This window comes from Cnephaeus nilssonii (assembly GCF_951640355.1).
Source record: "Cnephaeus nilssonii genome assembly, chromosome: 6".
NCBI lineage: Eukaryota > Metazoa > Chordata > Mammalia > Chiroptera > Vespertilionidae > Cnephaeus > Cnephaeus nilssonii.
In genome coordinates, this window is record NC_137077.1 from 35,099,764 (window position 1) to 35,118,017 (window position 18,254).

The window sequence follows — 18,254 nt, forward strand, 5'->3', positions numbered from 1 at the left end:
AAAAGCCAAAATTGACAAATGTCTGAAAATTTCCCAAAATTTTGATGAAATTAATGCCCTCAAAAGATTCTTACTTCATTGTTTTTGCTGGCTATATTTTCAAAGTCATCCACCTCCAGTGAACTAAGGACTGGACTTTGAATAAATGATGCACTTTGGATCAGTTGTGTCTGCCCTGTGATTTGTGCAGGATTGGCATCATCAGCCTGGCCTTCTTCCCAGGCATTCATTTGGGATGCAGTCACATAGAATAGGGCAGGGGCAGGGGGCATGAGGCAGTGAGGGATGGTTTCCAAGCTCAAAAACAGTCCAGGGAGGAGTTCATCTCGAGAAGAAAAAAGCAAGTAGAGTTTGTATGTAACCAAGATTAAAGCACACACGTTTTCTGAAAACACCTAAGTGTACACAGGTTGCAACAGACTGCCCTTAAGCAGGTTTAGTGAGTATAATTGGCACTCAGACAAAAGATAACCTAACCTGACACTAACCCAGCCAGTAGTTGAGGGATAATATTTTCACTAGAATGACCTGCTCTTGAACTGTTTCTGTAATTTATTTGGTGCAAACAGGCTTTCCTTCAACATCAGACATGCATGTCTTATGGCTACCCGTTTGTTTATTGTAAAAACATATTTATTATAGCCAATGCAAGCAAACCCCTCCTTTCCACTGGTGTTTGTATTCCCCTGGAGCCTCCTCAGACTGTGTACCACAGCCCTGATGATGAAGTATACGCGAGCTTGTTCCAAACCATGTCCCATGTTTTCTTTGGAATTATCTTCAAAATCTCTTGCTAAAGAGCAACTCCTAGTGTTTTATGACCTTTTACCATCATGGTGCTTATCCTTTGGACGTGAAATGATTTTCCTTCTCTTGATGAAAATGTCAAGTGTGCCTGAGGATCCAGTCAGAAAGTATGCATTGGGCTAAATAGGAAGAACAGCTGACTGGATACAATTGAACGGACATGTTTTAGAAAGCCACAGTGCTGTAGTAGAGATTGGTTGCTAGAATCTATGTAAAGTTCTACAATGTAATATCTGTTTCATCATCATCATTGTCATTCATATTATTATCCTATATGATTTTGCCAATACTTAGCTTCTGGACTGATCCTGAAAATAAAGAAGGTGTTGGGTGATACTAGGGATGACTGTTTCTATAGACATTAATTTATTCCTGAAATATCTTCTTGAGTAGCTACTATCTGCCAGGCAGTAAACAATCTAGAAAATAATATTTCCTTTGCCAAATCCAATTATTCTTTTTCTATTTGCAGCTAACAAATCCTCAATTTTTATTAATAAAGCAAATTATTTTAGATTTATTCCCAAGTTTTTGGATGCCAACCATCTTTTAGGATGCCAAAAGCGTACAAAGGTCTAATGAGCATTTTAGCCTGCATTTATAAGCATGATAAGAAAAAAATGAGGAATGGTTCATCTATTCTTCTGGCCAAAGAGAATCTTGGATAGAATTGAAATGATTCTACAGAAGAATGAACACTTATTTAATATACATAGTAGGTGCATTGCCAGTACATACAACACCTTTGTGCAAATTAGAAAAAAAGTGCCCCTTTCTCATGACACTTTACTTCAATAGGGAAACTCTAATAATAAAAGCGTATTATTATTATACTAATTATATGCTAATTAGACCAGATGTCCTTCCGGATGACCTTCTGGACAAAGCCAGGGCTGCGAGGGAAGCCTGGTCCTGGTGCCTGCTGGCAGCCGGGGGAAGGAAGGCCTACTCTTGTGCAAATTTTGTGCACCGGGCCTCTAGTATCATTATAATTTGAATTTGTAGCTTTTATGTCACCCTCTTAGATGTGCTCTCTTGTGCAGTAAGCAATTATACGCAGTTGCTCTCTATATAGCAGCTATTTCAGGTAGTTTGGAAGGACAGTAAACAAACTGGAACAACACATCAATATTAATGTGTATTTCCCTAACAAGAAACATCTGCTAATAATATTCTGTCACCAAATTCCAATAACTCTCTCCTTCTATATAGTTCTCTCCCACGGTTATATTTACTTGGGAACCTGTGTTTATCTCCAACATTTAAATTTGAACTATTTTACTATCCTTTCTAAATCATCATGCTTTCCTCTTTACTTTTCCATAGATTTTCTTCTCAGTTGAAAGCTCTGCTCCTCTAATTAATTTAATTTAATTTTGCTACTACTGGGTTATATATTACCCATCCATATATCTGCCCCACTTCTTTTTTAAGATATTGTCCTCAAAATTAAATGGATGAGAAAGTCCATGAATAACCTGATCATGTGATACTAAATAATTGAACTGTATATTTGAAAACTGTGTCATAAAAATTCTAAAATTCCATAATTGAAATGAAAAAAATTATTTTTCTGCCTTTATCCTAAGTGTACTTTCAATAATTTTTGTTATGTTCTTATATGGAAGAAAAAGAAAAGTGAATGCATAATAAATCAAAATCTTTTTTTTTTTTTAGTTCAATATGTAGTTACCAGAAAACTCCAATGTTTACAACTTTAGGTTGCTTTCATACTCATGCACCTACCTCATGGATTTTGGTAAGGTAAAACTGAATGGGTCTCTCAGAATTTAGTTGATTTCAAAGTGTCTGCTTCTAAAAATATGAGCTTATCTCATATTTATCACAACCTAAGACCTATCTGGAATGCCCTAATTTATATAGTATTCCCACTAAACACATGAATTTTTCAATGTCTGGAAACATTTGTATAATGCCCATGGTACCCATCAGTTGGCATAGTCATTTGATGAAACCTGAGGGAAAAAATTGACAATAATTCTCATTTTATCCAGAGACGTTTGGATTTGAAAAGTCTGGTTTGTTTATCAACTATCCATTTGTTAGTTCTGTAATATGATGATAAAGAAACTTTACCAACCACCATCCTTCATTTCTACCTCATCTCTATCCCCTATTTATTTCTACTTTAATACTCTAGTCTGTGGCATGGCCATTCCAACACATATAACAAGAAATTACTACCTATCAATGGCCAATATGCATTAATATATCTGTCCTAAATTATTTGGACAAAATAAACATATGTATGTATACAGCAGGGATTAGAAGAGTTTCTTCTTTCTTTCTTTTTAAATTTTCTCCGTGCTGTGCTCCAACCCCCCCTCCCCACAAAAGGCTTTCATAGAAGAAACTTAAGAGTTGCAAGGAGTTAGAATAAGGACCCTAGCAGCAGAGATTCATGATGTCCCAGTCACATTTTAACCAGAAGAGTTCTGCTTTTATGTGTCTAATAACTTCAACTTACATAGAAGATTTCAGTTGAGGAAGAATCCAACAAATGTAAAACCCATTTGCTTTGTTGATTTGTTGATGTCATTTGTTACACAGTTAGAATGGAGAAATCACGGTATATCTTCTCCATTCTAACCTTTGCTTCCATCTAAATCCGCATCTCCTCAAGGGCAGGCATTGTGTCATAATCAACTCTTTGGCTGGCGTAATGCTTCTTAAATAGACAGGTCACAATAAATCCCTTAAAACAATTTTATTAATATGCACTGAAAATAAGCTAGCTACCACATTTTTAGATGTTTTAAATTTAAACAAGTGTTAAGGTTTTAAGTACAGTTGACATACAATATTATATTAATTTCAGGTATACAACATAGTGATTAGACATTTCTATAACCTATGAAATTATCACCCCCATAAGTCTAGTACTCATCTGATACCATACATACTTATTGCAATAATACTGACTAGATTTCCTATGCTGTAAGTATATATCCTTGTGACTGTTTTTATAACTGGCAATTTGTACCTCTTAATCCCTTCTCCTTTTTCACCCATCATCCCAACCCCCTGACCATCTGGCAACCATCAGTTTGTTTTCCATATTTATGAGGTTGTTTCTACTTTGTTCATTCATTTATTATATGTTTTCACATATAAGTGATTTTACTTATGTAAAACAATATGGTATTTGTCTTTTTCTGTCTGACTTTGTGCACTTAACATAACACCCTTTAGGTTCATTCATGTTGTTGCAAATGGCAAGATTTCATTCTTTTTATAGCTGAGTAATTTTTCATTGTGTATATATATAGGGTGTCCCAAAAAATGTATACACGCTTTAACAGCTGATAACTCAATTTTGAAAATGAAATGTATTTTAATAAACACTGCCTTTATAATTATTTGTCTATTGATGGGTACTTAGGTTGCTTCCATATCTTGACTATTGTAAATGACACTACAATGAACATTAGGATGTGTATGATGTCTTTTCAAATTAATGTTTGAGATTTATTTGGATAAATACCAGAAGTGGAATTGCTGGATCATATGGTAGTTTTGTTTTTAATTTTTTGAGGAAACTCCATACTGTTTTCCACAGTGGCTGCACCAGTTTGCATTCTCACCAACAGTGCACTAGGATTCCCTTTTCTCCACATCCTCACCAACCCTTGTTGTTTGTTGATATATTGATGGTAGGTGTGAAGTGATTTAATATACAGGGTGGGGCAAAAGTAGGTTTACAGTTGTTTGTATGGAAAATAATACAATAATCTCTACTAATAAAAAGGTAATATGCTAATTAGACTGGATAAACCAGATGTCTCCCAGACAAAGCCATGGTGGCAGGGGCCGAGGCAGAGGTGGTTAGGGGTAATCAGGCAGGCAGGCAGAGGCGATTAGATGTGACCAGGCATGCAGGGGAGCAGTTAGGGGTGATCAGGCAGGCAGGCAGAGTGGTTAGGGGTGATCAGGAAGGCAGGCAGAGAGTTAGGGGCAATCAGGCATGCAGGCAGAGTGGTTAGGAGCCAGTGGTCCTGGATTGCAAGAGAGATGTCCGATGGCCGGTTTAGGCCTGATCCCAAGGATCAGGCCTAAACCAGCAGTCAAACATCCCCTGAGGGGTCCCAGATTGGAGAGGGTGCAGGCTGGGCTGAGGGACACCCAGCCCAAATTTTGTGCACTGGGCCTCTAGTCAAATAATAATACAAGAATAAATTCTGTGCTTCCCATACACACAACTATAAACCTACTTTTGCCCCACCTTGTAATTTATAGGGGTACTGGTTATATATAGACTGATTATGATTGATCAGGGAAAAACAGGCAATCATAATTATAAGGTGAAATTTTGAAAGAAGATCAATTGTTTTAAAAAGGTTTAATGAATGCCTGATTTGCCTCTATTACATTGTCTTAATGGCATTTCACCTTCTGACTGCTTTTTTTTTTCTTCTTCTTTTTGGATGAGCCTAAAAGCAATAAGGTTTTGAAGGACATTCATTATTACTTAATTACACCTTGATTTCCTTTTACTTTGGTCCAGGTGTTCTTATTTATATATCATCTAAGGGATGAAGGAAATAACTGTGCTTTTCAGGTTTTGTAGGACATAGTCAGAAAAAAATAGTTCTTACACAGCAAATGCCCAGACCTGTTACAAAAAAGATAAAGTGGTAGTATTCCATTGTGTAAATGTACCACAGCTTTTTTATTCACTCTTCTGCTGATGAGCACTTGGGCTGTTTCCAAATCTTAGCTATTGTAAATTGTGCTGCTGTGAACATAGGGGTGCATATATTCTTTCTGATTGGTGTTTCCAATTTCTTAGGATATATTCTTAGATGTGGGATCTCTGGGTCAAGTGGGAGTTCAATTTTAATTTTTTGAGGAAATTTCATACTGTTTTCCACAGTGGCTGCACCAGTCTGCATTCCCACCAGCAGTGTACAAGAGTTCCCTTTTCTCCACATCCCTGCCAGCACTTTTCCTTTGTTGATTTGTTGATGATAGTCATTTGGACACAGACAATAGGTTGGTGAAGGCCTGGGTTGGGGGGGGGGGGGGGGGGCGGAGCAGGCTAGAATAGGTCAATGGGGGGGAAAAGGGGTCATATGTAATACTTTCAACAATAAAGATTTTTAAAAATAATAATTAAAAAAAGATAAAGTGGTAGGTGGACTACTAGTCTCCAATTTCTATCCGCTTAAAACCATGTAACTTACTTTTACTGATGACAAGTGACCGAGAGTCTCATGGGTCCCTTTCATGTGGAAGCTTTAAGGGACACAGTGTGCATCCCCTCCTCTCCTCTTCGTGGCAGTTGTCACCAGTGCTGTGTGTCCCCCAGTGAGGCTGAGATGAGGAGCAGGCACCCAGCTGACCACCACTGGCGTGTAGTGTGAGCAGGAAACACAAACAGCAACAACAAAAACAGCTGGTGTTTTAAGCACAGGAGTGAGAGTGAAGAAGTGGCTTTAGGATATATTTTTTATTTTTGTATGTGCAATCTGAGTCAAAATATGTTATCAGACTCTTTTGTGGTCTTCCTGTGATCTGGGCCAAGTCACTATGTACAAAAACAAACCACACTGGTACCCCCCCCCCGCCCCCCCCAAAATCAGGGGGGAGATAGAACTGGTGCAGCTGTGGCAAAAAGTTTATTGTTAGAGAACAAGGGTATCTAATTTGTTAGTGTCTAGGAAATTTGAGTATGAAAAGAAAGAAGCTGTGAATAGGATAGGGAGACTTTCATTTAGTTGGAAGCCATACTTATGTACATTTGTTGATTATTTTGTCTTCAAAGATTTGGATGTAAACTTAAATCTCTCACTTTTACTAATTTAACTTGAATTATTGAGTTTTAGAGTCTAGATTTTATGCTTCATGGGGCCAACTCGCTTTAATAGTCAATTATCAGGGGACCTGGCCTTCAACTCTTTCCAGCCCCCAGATTACGGGTGGGCCTGTGATGGAGAATATGTTCTTGGGAAGCATTAATCGCAGCCCCATTGCCTCTCCTGGAAAACTTGCCAGGAGCCCAAGGCAATATTTAGACTGTTGACATTAATTCTGTCCCTCTCCCTCTCTAAGGTGGTATACAGTAACTTCTAAGATCAAATTGTTAGACAAGCAAAAGCATTTTTAGATTTTCGATAAGTTTATCTTTCATTTTATGCCAAAGATATAAATTTACATCCAGCATTTGCTACAATCACTTGGCCTTTCACAGCAACCCAAGCAAGCAGCCAGCAGAAATAGGAAGTTTAATAAAACCTTATACTTCCATGAAATATAGCCTAAAGTGTGTTGTGGACTTGGGCCTTCCCCTACCAAACTGATAAACTAACATTTTATTTTTAAAAGTCGCCCATTAATCTAAATATATTGCATTCTTTAAGTAACTAAAGAAAAAGACACTTATAACAGTTGCAGTCTTTGGTATGAAAATGTATATGAATATACTTTTTTAAATTGCCATGACATTTCTAAATAATACCTTTTTATATCAGTTTACCAATTTTAAAGAAAGCATAGTTTTTGTATGATGATCTTGATGTTAATGTGTATATTTTGGAATGAACAATTGCAATTCATCTGTACATTATTTTCATCATGTTTTATTTTTATCAGACAGAAAAAATATTCTCACAATACCACTATGATCTTTTTACTGAATATACAATTATAATTTTTGTTAACTGTAATAATATACTAGAAATGATAATGTAGAAAAATAATATGATCATGAAATATATGCCAGAGGTTGTAGGCAACTGTTTTTTTTTTTAAAGTTTTGTTGGTATTATGCCCTAATTTCTAAAATTTAATTGAACAGCATAAAAATAAGTTGACCCAGCTGGCATGGCTCAGTGGTTGAGCGCCAACCTATGAACCAGGATATCACGATTCAATTCCTGGTCAGGGCACATGCTCAATTGTGGGCTCGATCCCCAGTATGGGGCATGCAGAAGGCAGCTGATCAATGATTCTCTCTCATCATTGATGTTTCTATCTCCCTCTCTGAAATCAATGAAAATATAGTTTAAAAATAAGTTGTAGATAGTCATAAAGAAATGCATGTAACTAAAGAGTTATAAACAAAAGCAGCGAAGAAATTCCAAGGAAGTGTTAAAAGTTATTGGTCATAGAGACTCTTCCAAGTTTAAATATAAGATTTGCAGTTCTATAATGGGTGAAGATATTTTTATCCTCTCCTCTTAGCAATTATATAAATACACAAGAAGAACGAGAGACAAACAAACTAAAACTCATGTTCTGTGACACTAAGAGACACATTTATGTCTGACCCTGACAGAGAGGAAGGCTGCCAAATCTTTGGAAGTAAAATAGGGGTATTAGAAGATGCTGAGGAAGGGCTCCAGAGGCTTCACATCTAATTGAAGGCTAGCAAATCCCACCTGTTCTTTGTCTGGGACAATATCCTATCTAATAAAAGGGTAATATACAAATTGACCATCACTCCAACACACAAGATGGCCATCCCCATGTAGTCAAAGATGGCCGCCCTCATGTGGACACAAGATGGCTGCCACAAGATGGCCAGCAGGGGAGGGCAGTTGGGGGGGACCAGGCCTGCAGGGGAGGGCAGCTGGGGGGGACCAGGCCTGCAGGGGAGGGCAGTTGGGAGGAACAAGGCCTGCAGGGAGGGCAGTTTTGGGGGACCAGGCCTCCAGGGAGGGCAGTTTTGGGGGCAATCAGGCCTGCAGGGGAGGGCAGTTTGGGGCAATCGGGCCAGCAGGGTAGCAGTTAGGCGTCGATCAAGCTGGCAAGGGAGTGGTTAGGGGGTGATCAGACTGGCAGGTAGAAGAAGTTAGGGGCCATCAGGCAGACAGGCAGGCGAGCGGTTGGGAGCCAGCAGTCCTGGATTGTGAGAGGGATGTCCGACTGCCCGTGTAGGCCCGACCTGGATCGGGCCTACACGGGTAGTCGGGCATCCCTCAAGGGGTCCCAGATTGAAGATGGTGCAGGCTGGGCTGAGGGACACAAACACCCCCGTGCACAATTTTCATGCACTGGGCCTCTAGTAGTTAGATAAATTTTCCAATTGCAACAGCTTCCTTAGATAGGGTTCGGTGAAAAGAAGGAGAAGGTGTAACTGAATGAGCAAATAAAAATGCAGAGATAAGCCATATTGTCAGAAGCAATCTGTTGGTGAGGCAGGGTAGAGGAGAAAGAATGCATTGTGAGAAGCCCTGAAATATCAATCTCTATTAGGTGGGAAGAAGTGACGCAGTAACACCCACAAAGCCATATCATAAAGTCAGAATATGGTCCTAGCCCCTCTCTAACATATCACCGTGGAGATAGCTAGTTCAGGAATAAGTTACTTCATTCAAATAGGAGTGTTTTTGTTTTTCTTAAAGAATTGTCAGAACTATCTAAATATATTATGACAAAAAAAAAGGGGAAAAATAGCAGGTAAAAAAACCTTCACTAGGTAAATATTTCTATAGAGTTGTTTAAAATATGAACAAGCCCTGGCCAGTGTTGTTAAGTGGTTAGAGGTTGGCCCATGTACTGAAGGGTCCCAGTCAAGAGCACATACCTGAGTTGCAGGTTTGATCCCCAGCCTCAGCCCAGGCACGTGTGGGAGGCAACCAATCATGTGTCTCTCTCACATCAATGTTTCTCTTTCTCCCTCTTCTCCCTCTCTTTTTCTCTCCCCTTCTTCCCTTCCTTCCATTCTCTCTAAAAAACAATAGAAAAAATACCCTTGGGTGAGGATTAACAAAAAAGAAAAAAAAATCTATGAACAAGTTTTGCCATTAATTTTAAAATGTTAAGAAGTTATTGTTTCGGTTAAGTAGGAATTCTAAGTGTAGACATGAGAATGTAGGAAAATAGGGTGAGGCAATAGATTCCAATGAAACTTGGATTGGAAATCTCAAAAGAAATGGAAGAGAAAACAAAACCATCACAAAAATAAAGGGCATAATGGAAGCAGCACAAAGAACAGACTGTACTAAGAACACAGTAAAGGATGTGCAAAATTATAAAGGGAGAATACCAGAATGAAAAGTTAAAAGCAGATTAGAAGGATTAGAGAGAAAATGGTAGACCTGAAAAACTAATATGAAAGATCAAATAGATAGAATACCAAAACTAGATATAATGTTGTCCCGAAGAATATAACATAAACTGTGAAGAAAAATATTTATTTAAATTAAAGAGAAGTGTGTAGCAATAGAAGTAGCCTCAGATATGTAGATTGAAGGGCACATATAGCATGACCTGGGAAAAACTGATGTAGAACAATGAACATAGAAATGCATTTGAGTAGTTACTGGACATTACAAATAAAGAAAATATTACTTGGGTTTCTAGTAAAAAAAAAAAAAAAAGAGATAATAAATAAGGTGAGCCACAGAGAAGTTTATAGAAAGTTTAAACTTTCAGGTTAAACCAACCTGAAAAAAGTATAAAGTAAGAATTTTATATCTATCTAAAGTTGTTCAAGAATGGGGAAAATAATTCTCTAGAGGAAAACCTTTAGTCAACCAAGAACTGAATTAAGAAAAGAAAAAAAAGTACTGAGATAGTTTATTGAGTTCATTTAATTGTTAAATACAAACTTAAAAAAATAAAAGTATGTTTTTTAAGATATAAATATTTTAAAAACTGACAATGTATCAAACAGGCAATTAACAGAAAACAAAAGACAGAAAAATATGCTCAGTCTCATGCATAAGAGAAGAAATGGAAAATTTATATAGAACCACAAAAGACCCCAAATAGGAAAAACAATCTTGAGAAAGAAGAACAAAGCTGGAGTGATCACATTCCCTGATTTCAAACTGTGTTACAAAGCTACTAAAACACTATGGTACTAGCATAAAAAACAGACACAAAAACCAATGGGATAGAATTGAGAGCCCAGAAATAAATCCAGGGATATAAGATCAACTAATATTTGACCAAGAAGCCAAGAAAACTCAAGGGTGAAAGGATATATCTTCAAGTAATGGTGTTGGAAAAAAGTGGATAGTCACATGCAGAAGAATAAATTAAACCCCTATCTTATACCAGTCATAAAAATGCACTTGAATTGGATTAAAGACTTAAATGTAATACCTGAAGCCATAAAACCCATATAATAAATTATACAGGCAATGCTTCTTGACACTCTTCTTGGCAACATTTTTTTTGGATATGACACATAAAGCAAAGCAACAAAAGCAAAAATTAGTAAACAGGTTACATCAAACTACAAAGCTTCTGAAGAGCAAAAGAAACAACAAAATGAAAAGACAATAACCCATGGTATGAGAGAAAATATTTGCAAGTTATATATTTTATAAGGGGTTTGTATCTAAAATATATAAAGAATTCATACAACTTAATGAAAAAACAATCTGAATAAAAAATGGACAGAAGAACTGAATAGACATTTTTCCAAAGAAGACAAAAAAATAGCTAATAGGTACATGAAAAGGTGTTAAACATCACTAATCATCAGGGAAATGCAAATCAAAACCACAATGAGATATCACCTCACACCTGTTAGAATGGCTGTCATCAAAAAGACAAGAGATAACAAGTGCTGGTGAGGATGTAAAGAGAAGAGAACACTTGTGCACAGTTGTGTGAATGTAAATTGGTATAGCCACTATATAAAACAGTATGGAGGCTCCTCAAAATCAAAACTAAAAATATACCTAACATATGATTCAGCAATTCCACTTCTGAGTATATGTCTTAAGGAAATGAAGCTATTGAAAAGATATCTCTACTCCCATGTACATTGCAGCATTATTCACAATAGCCAACACATGAAACAGGCTGTCATTGGATGGAAGAATGGATAAAAAAGATGTGAGATTATATGTATACACACACACACACACACACATATATATATATATATATATATATATATATATATATATATATACACATCTTCTATATAATAAAGAGGTAATATTAAAATTGACCCTCACACCCTCACACAAGATGGCTGCCCCCATGTGGTCAAAGATGGCCACCACAATATGGCTGGCAGGGGAGGGTAGTTGTGGGTGATTAGGCCAGCAGGGGAGGGCAGTTAGGGGTTACCAGGCCAGCAGGGGAGGGCAGTTGGGGGCAATCGGGCCGGCAGGGGAGCAGTTAGACGTTGATCAGGCTGGCAGGGGAGTGATTAGGGGATGATCAGGCTGGCAGGCAGGCAAGCGGTTGGGAGCCAGCAGTCCCGGATTGTGAGAGGGATGTCTGATTGCCGGTTTAAACCGGCAGTCGGACATCCCCCAAGATTGGAGAGGGTGCAGGATTGGAGAGGGTCCCAGATTGGAGAGGGTGCAGGCTGGGCTGAGGGACACCCCCTCCCCCAGTGCACAAATTTTTTGCACTGGGCCTCTAGTATATATATAATAGAATATCATTCAGCCATAAAAAAAATAAGAAAATCCTACTATTTTTGACACTCTGGGTGAACCTTGAGGACATTATGTTAACTAAAATAAGTCAGAGAGAGACAAATGCTGTATGGTATCACTTATATGTGCAATCTAAAATATGCTGAACTCATAGAAACAGAGTTTATTAGTGGTTGCCAGGGCTGGAGGATGGAAGAAATGGGGAGATGTGGATCAAAAGGTACAAGCTTCAGTTACAAGATGAATAAGTTCTGGGGATCTAATATAGAGCATGGTGACTATAGTTAACAATATTGTATTGTATACTTGGAAGTTGCTAAAAGAGTAAATAGTACATGCTCTCACCACACATACACATAAAAGATAACTATGTGATGTGATGGGTGTAAACTAACCTCATTGTGGTAATCATTTAACAACATGTATATCAAATGATCACAATGTACAGCTTCAACTTCCACATGTCATTTATCAATTATATCTCAATAAATAAATTTGTTAAAAATGCAAAAAAAGAGAAAAGAAATGAAAATTAAAACAGGTGTAAAGCTTTTTTTTACTTAGCAGATTTATAAAAATCAAAGTGTTTTAAAGTATACAATTGGTGATATTGTGGGGGAAATTAAAACTATCATACACTATTTGGGGGAATATAACTTGTTCAGCCTCTGTGGAAAACAATTATGCAATAGTTATTCGTAAATTGGTAAGTACATATAATATTTGGCCCAGCAATTCCATTATTAGAAATTTATTTTGCCATGTTTTCAAATTACTTATCTACTTTTTCAGTATTATTAGTAACTAGAGGCCCAGTACACGAAATTCATGCATGGGAGTGGGGGGCCCCTCAGCCAGGCCTGCACCCTCTCACAATCTGGGACACCTCGGGGGATGTCCGACTGCTGGTTTAGGCCCTATCCCACAGGGCCTAAACTGGCAGTCGGATATCTCTCTTGCAATCTGGGACCGCTGGCTCCTAACTGCTCGTCTGCCTGCCTGCCTGCCTGATTGCCCCTAACCACTCTGCCTGCCTCCCTTATCACCTCTAACCTTTCTGCCTGCCTGTCTCATCGCCCCTAACCACTCTGCCTGACTGCCTGATCACCCTAACCTCAAGCCTGCCTGCCTGATCACCCCTAACTGCTTGCCCGCCTGCCTGATCACCCCTAACTGCTTGCCTGCCTGCCTTATTGCCACTAACCGCCTTTGCCTCGGCCCCCGCCACGGCGGCTTCGTCCAGAATGACGTCCGGAAGGTCGTTTAGCTGTCTGGTCTAGTTAGCATATTATGCTTTTATTATTATAGAGAGCAAGATATTGGAATATCCTAAATGTCCACCTTTATGGGACTAACTAAATAAACATTGAAACATATACAATGAAATAGTATGAAGTTATTAAATATAACGAGGCAGCTATGTGTGTAATGATATGAACCCATCTCAAAGAATAGTGTTAAACAAGATATAGAACAGATTAAGAAGTGTGTGGCAATGATGCATAAATAACAAAATGAGAAAAATAAAAAAGACCTATAGAGTATCAAACACAGGATAAACATCTCTGTGAAAAAGAAATTCAATAGAATGAGAGGCATGAAGACATGGGCTTACTTGGAAGCACATTCCAGGAGATAGCATACATAGCAATTGAGAATGTGGGTGTTGGTATAAGATTGCCTGGGTTCAAATTTTAGTGTTTCTGCATGTTAGCTGCATGACCTGGAGCAAGTTTCATAATTTCTTAATAATGTAAATTAAAGACATGGTAAAAAATATGCTATACAAATATTAAGCAAACGCTTCTGTATTAAAACTGATATAAGACAAGCTAAAATTTAAAGAAAAAACATTAATAGGAATGAAGATATGTATCACATAAGATCAAAGTAATGATCCATGAAGAATGTATATCATGAACTTCTATGTATGTAACAGTATAAGTTTAAATTATATTCCAAAGACAAAAACAAAAAGAGATATAGAAGAGTCAAATAAAGAAATTTATATAGCTCTGTATACTTCCAAATAAAAATATACACTTCTTTTTATTTTTTAAAAATATATTTTATTGATTTTTTTACAGAGAGGAAGGGAGAGGGAGGGAGAATTAGAAACATCGATGAGAGAGAAACATCAGTCAGCTGCCTCCTGCACACTCCCTAACTTGGGATATGCCCGCAACCAAGGTACATGCCCTTGATCGGAATTGAACCTTGGACCCTTCAGTCCGCAGGCCGACGCTCTATCCACTGAGTCAAACCAGTTAGGGCAAAATATACACTTCTTTCAACTACATATGGAATATAATTTTTAAAAAATGACCATGTGTTAGACCACTAAGGACATTTTAATAAATTACAAGAAATAAATATTATATAGAACATATTTTTCTGACCACAATGCCATTAAATAAGAAATCAACATTTTAAAAGTAGTCTTAAAGGACCCACATATGTTTGGATTTTAAAATACATTTCATGTGTTAGAAAAATATTTTAATATAAATAACAATAAAAGTAATTCTATATACAACATTTGAGGCATACAGCAAAATGGGTACATGGTGGCAAAAGTAGAGCCTTTCATATATTTATAATAAAGATTTAAAACAAAGTGTTAACTCAGGAGGCTAAAAAGTAAGAAAGAAAACATAGAAAAATATGTAATCTAAGGAAATAATAAGATAAGGGCACAAATTAATAAGTAGAAAATAAATAAATAATAAAAGGGTCAATAGGCCTAAAAGTTGGAGCTTTGATAAAATAATTAAAAAAATAAAGAGCACATGCAATTAGTAACAAAAAGAAGTCAAATACAGTCACAGTACAGATATTAAAAATAATAGGAACATACAAAATAAATTTAAAATTTTAATGAAATGGTAATTTTCTATAAAATTATAAATTACCAAAATTGACTGGAGAAAAATTTAAAAACATGAATAAATCAATAACTATTAAAGAAATAAAAGTTTCCTTCCCCAAAGACACTAAGCCAGGTGCATTTTAACAAATTTTCTAAAACCAGTATCTGCTCTTTTACATAAATTGTTTATGACAAAAGTAAATGGAGAAAAGTTGGCTGGTCCAATTTGTAGGGCTAATACGCTATTGATACTCAAACTAGGCAAGGCCATTATAAAAACAGAAAACTGCAAAACAATTCCTATATGGACATAAAAATAAAAATCCTTAATAAAATGTTATAAATTGAATCCCTCAGGTATTAAATGTAATAAACACACACACACATCATGTTCAAGTAGTACTTATTCCGGGAGTGCAAAGCTGTTTTAGTATCAGAAAAAAATCTATTAACTGTATTGGTACATAATCAAATCATCAATATAGGGGAAAGTAATAATAGTGACACATTTATCTATTAACAAATTATTAATTAACTAGTAGCCCTGCGCATGAATTTGTGTGCCATTAGCTTGCTGCCACCCTCCTGTAGCTCTTCGTCTGCTGCCTCACCTTCCTGTAACTCCCCCCACCCCCGACATAGCTTGCTGCCCTGCCCCCTCCTGTAGCTTTCTGCCACCTGGTTGTAGTTCGCTGCTCCACCCTCCTGCAGATCTGTTATCTGGTCGTTACGCCTCACGGTGTAACAGATAATTAGCATATTTCTCTCTTATTATATAGGGCTAGAGGCCTGGTGCACGAAATTCATGTACAAGGGGTCCCTCAGCCCGACCTGCACCCTATCCAAAATGGGAGCCCTCAGGGGATGTCCTACTGACGGCTTAGGCCTGCTCCCCGTGGTTCTTGGCTCTCTGCGAGGCCTGCCTGCTCCACACCGTGGTGAGGGCCAAGCAGGCCCTCCTGGGTGCTGCCTGCAGTCCGCGCTTGCCTGTTCCCGGGTCACCATGGTGACAGCCAAGCAGGCCCTTCTGGGTGCTGCCTGCTGGCCATGGTTGCCTATTCCCGGGTCACTGCAGCTACGGCCAAGCAGGCCCTGCTGTCGGCTGCACCACCCACCCTGGAGTCGCTGGTCCAGCCCTGCCTCCCACTCTGGCCCTTGAAGCAGCCTCAGCAGCTGCTGACCAGGCCCTCCCCCAGCGCAGGCACATGGAGGCCCCTGCAGCCCCGCCCCCGACACTGCGTGTGCAACCTCCTCTTATCTGGTCGACCTGTTGTGGCATCCCAGTTAATTAGCATATTTCTCTATTATTTAGATAGATGATAGATAGATGATAGATAGATAGATAGATAGATAGATAGATAGATAGATAGATGATAGATATATAGATAGTAGTATTCATTTATCATCTGCTTTATGTTAGGCATTGCCCCAGACAAAGGAGATATAATAGGAAAGTAAACAGAAAAATTCCCTGCCTCATATATTTTACATCCAAAAGGATAAGTCAGAAAATAATCAGATAGCTACACTTTATACTGTGATGTAATAACTGCTACTAAGAAAAACAAAGCATGCCTGGCCAGTGTGGCTCAGTGGTAAGTGTCAATTTATGAAACAGGAGATCAAGGTTTGATTCCTGGTTGGGCACATGCCCAGATTGCTGGTTCACTCCCCAGTGGTGAGCATGCAGGAGGCAGCTGATCAATGATTCTCTCACCATTGATGTTTCTATCTCTCCCTCTCCCTTCCTTTTTGAAATCAATGAAAATATATTTTTTAAAAGAAAAGAAAAACAAAGCAGGATAATTTGATAGCATTTAATGAAGAGTGCTATTTTGAGCAGATACCTGGATGAAGTGAAGAAATGAGACAAATACCTTTCAGTGAGCAAGCACATCAGGCTGTGAGAACTGTGAGTGCAAAGGCTCCAAGGTAGGAGTCTTCTTGGACTAAGGATCAAGGAGGAACATTTAGGAGTAAGTGGGGCAGGTGTAAGGAGTGATAAGGGGGATGGAGGAACTGAACCAAAGATAGGAGGTAATATTGAAGAGATTGCTAGAACACAGATCATGTGCAGTGTTGTATGCCAAAATAAAGACTTCAGATTTAATTCTACATGTGATGGAAAACCTTGGAGGGTGTCCAGAAGAGGAGTGAATAAGATCTGATCTGTGTTTTAAGTTACCTCTCTCGCTGCTGTATAGAGAAAAGTCTGTATTAGGGCAAATATAACTGATATAAAAACTAGTCGAAGGGGAAGACCAGTTAAGAAGAATGGCAGTACCTCAGACATAATGACTTGTGCCTTGTACCAGGGTAGTGGCAATGGTGAGAGTGATTAAATTGATTACTAGACAAAATCTGGTTGCAAATATATATTGCTCAGGGTTTCCCAGAGAAAGAGAGCCAATATAATATACTAGAGGCCCAGTGCACGAATTTTGTGCACGGGGGGGGGGGGGGTATCCCTCAGCCTGGCCTGCGCCCTCTCTCAATCTGGGACCTCTCAGGTAGGGTCCCTAGACCTGGCCTGTGATCAGGGCCTATCAGGGCTTTCCTTCCCACAGCTGCCGGCAGCTGGCCCCACCCTGCCGGTGCCACTGCTTGCCATCTGTGCAGTGCTGCCACCCCTCCCCCGCCACCAGTTGCCTCCCTCTGTGGGTGACAGGCATGGGGTGTGATCGCTTGGCTGACCTGGGCCTACCTCTGCGGGGCGATCGCTGGCTGGCCCCACACACCCGCCACAGTGTCGCTGGCCAGTGGCCTTGGCCTCCCTCTGTGAGGCGATTGATCGTGGGGCTCCCTGATTGCTTGCTCCCCCAGCAGAGGGAGGCCCTGCCCACCTGCTGCAGTGCCACCAGCCTGGTAGCCTTGGCCTCCCTCTTTGAGGTGATCGATCACGCATCTCCATGATTGATCGCCCAGCAGAGGGAGGCCCTGCCTACCCGGCTAGGGCTCCGCAGTCACAGAGACCCCCCATTGATTGCTCCTCAGAGGGTGGCCTGTGCCTCCCTCTGTGGGTGATCATGGGGCAATGGTAGGGCCCACTGATCAATCGCATCGCACCCACCTTGGCTGGCCTGGTGCCAGTGCGTGTCATAGTGTGGTCATTCGGAAGGTTGTCCAGATGGTGGTTCTGCTGTTCGGCCAATTTGCATATTATGCTTTTATTATTATAGATACTAGAGGCCCAGTGCATGGATTTG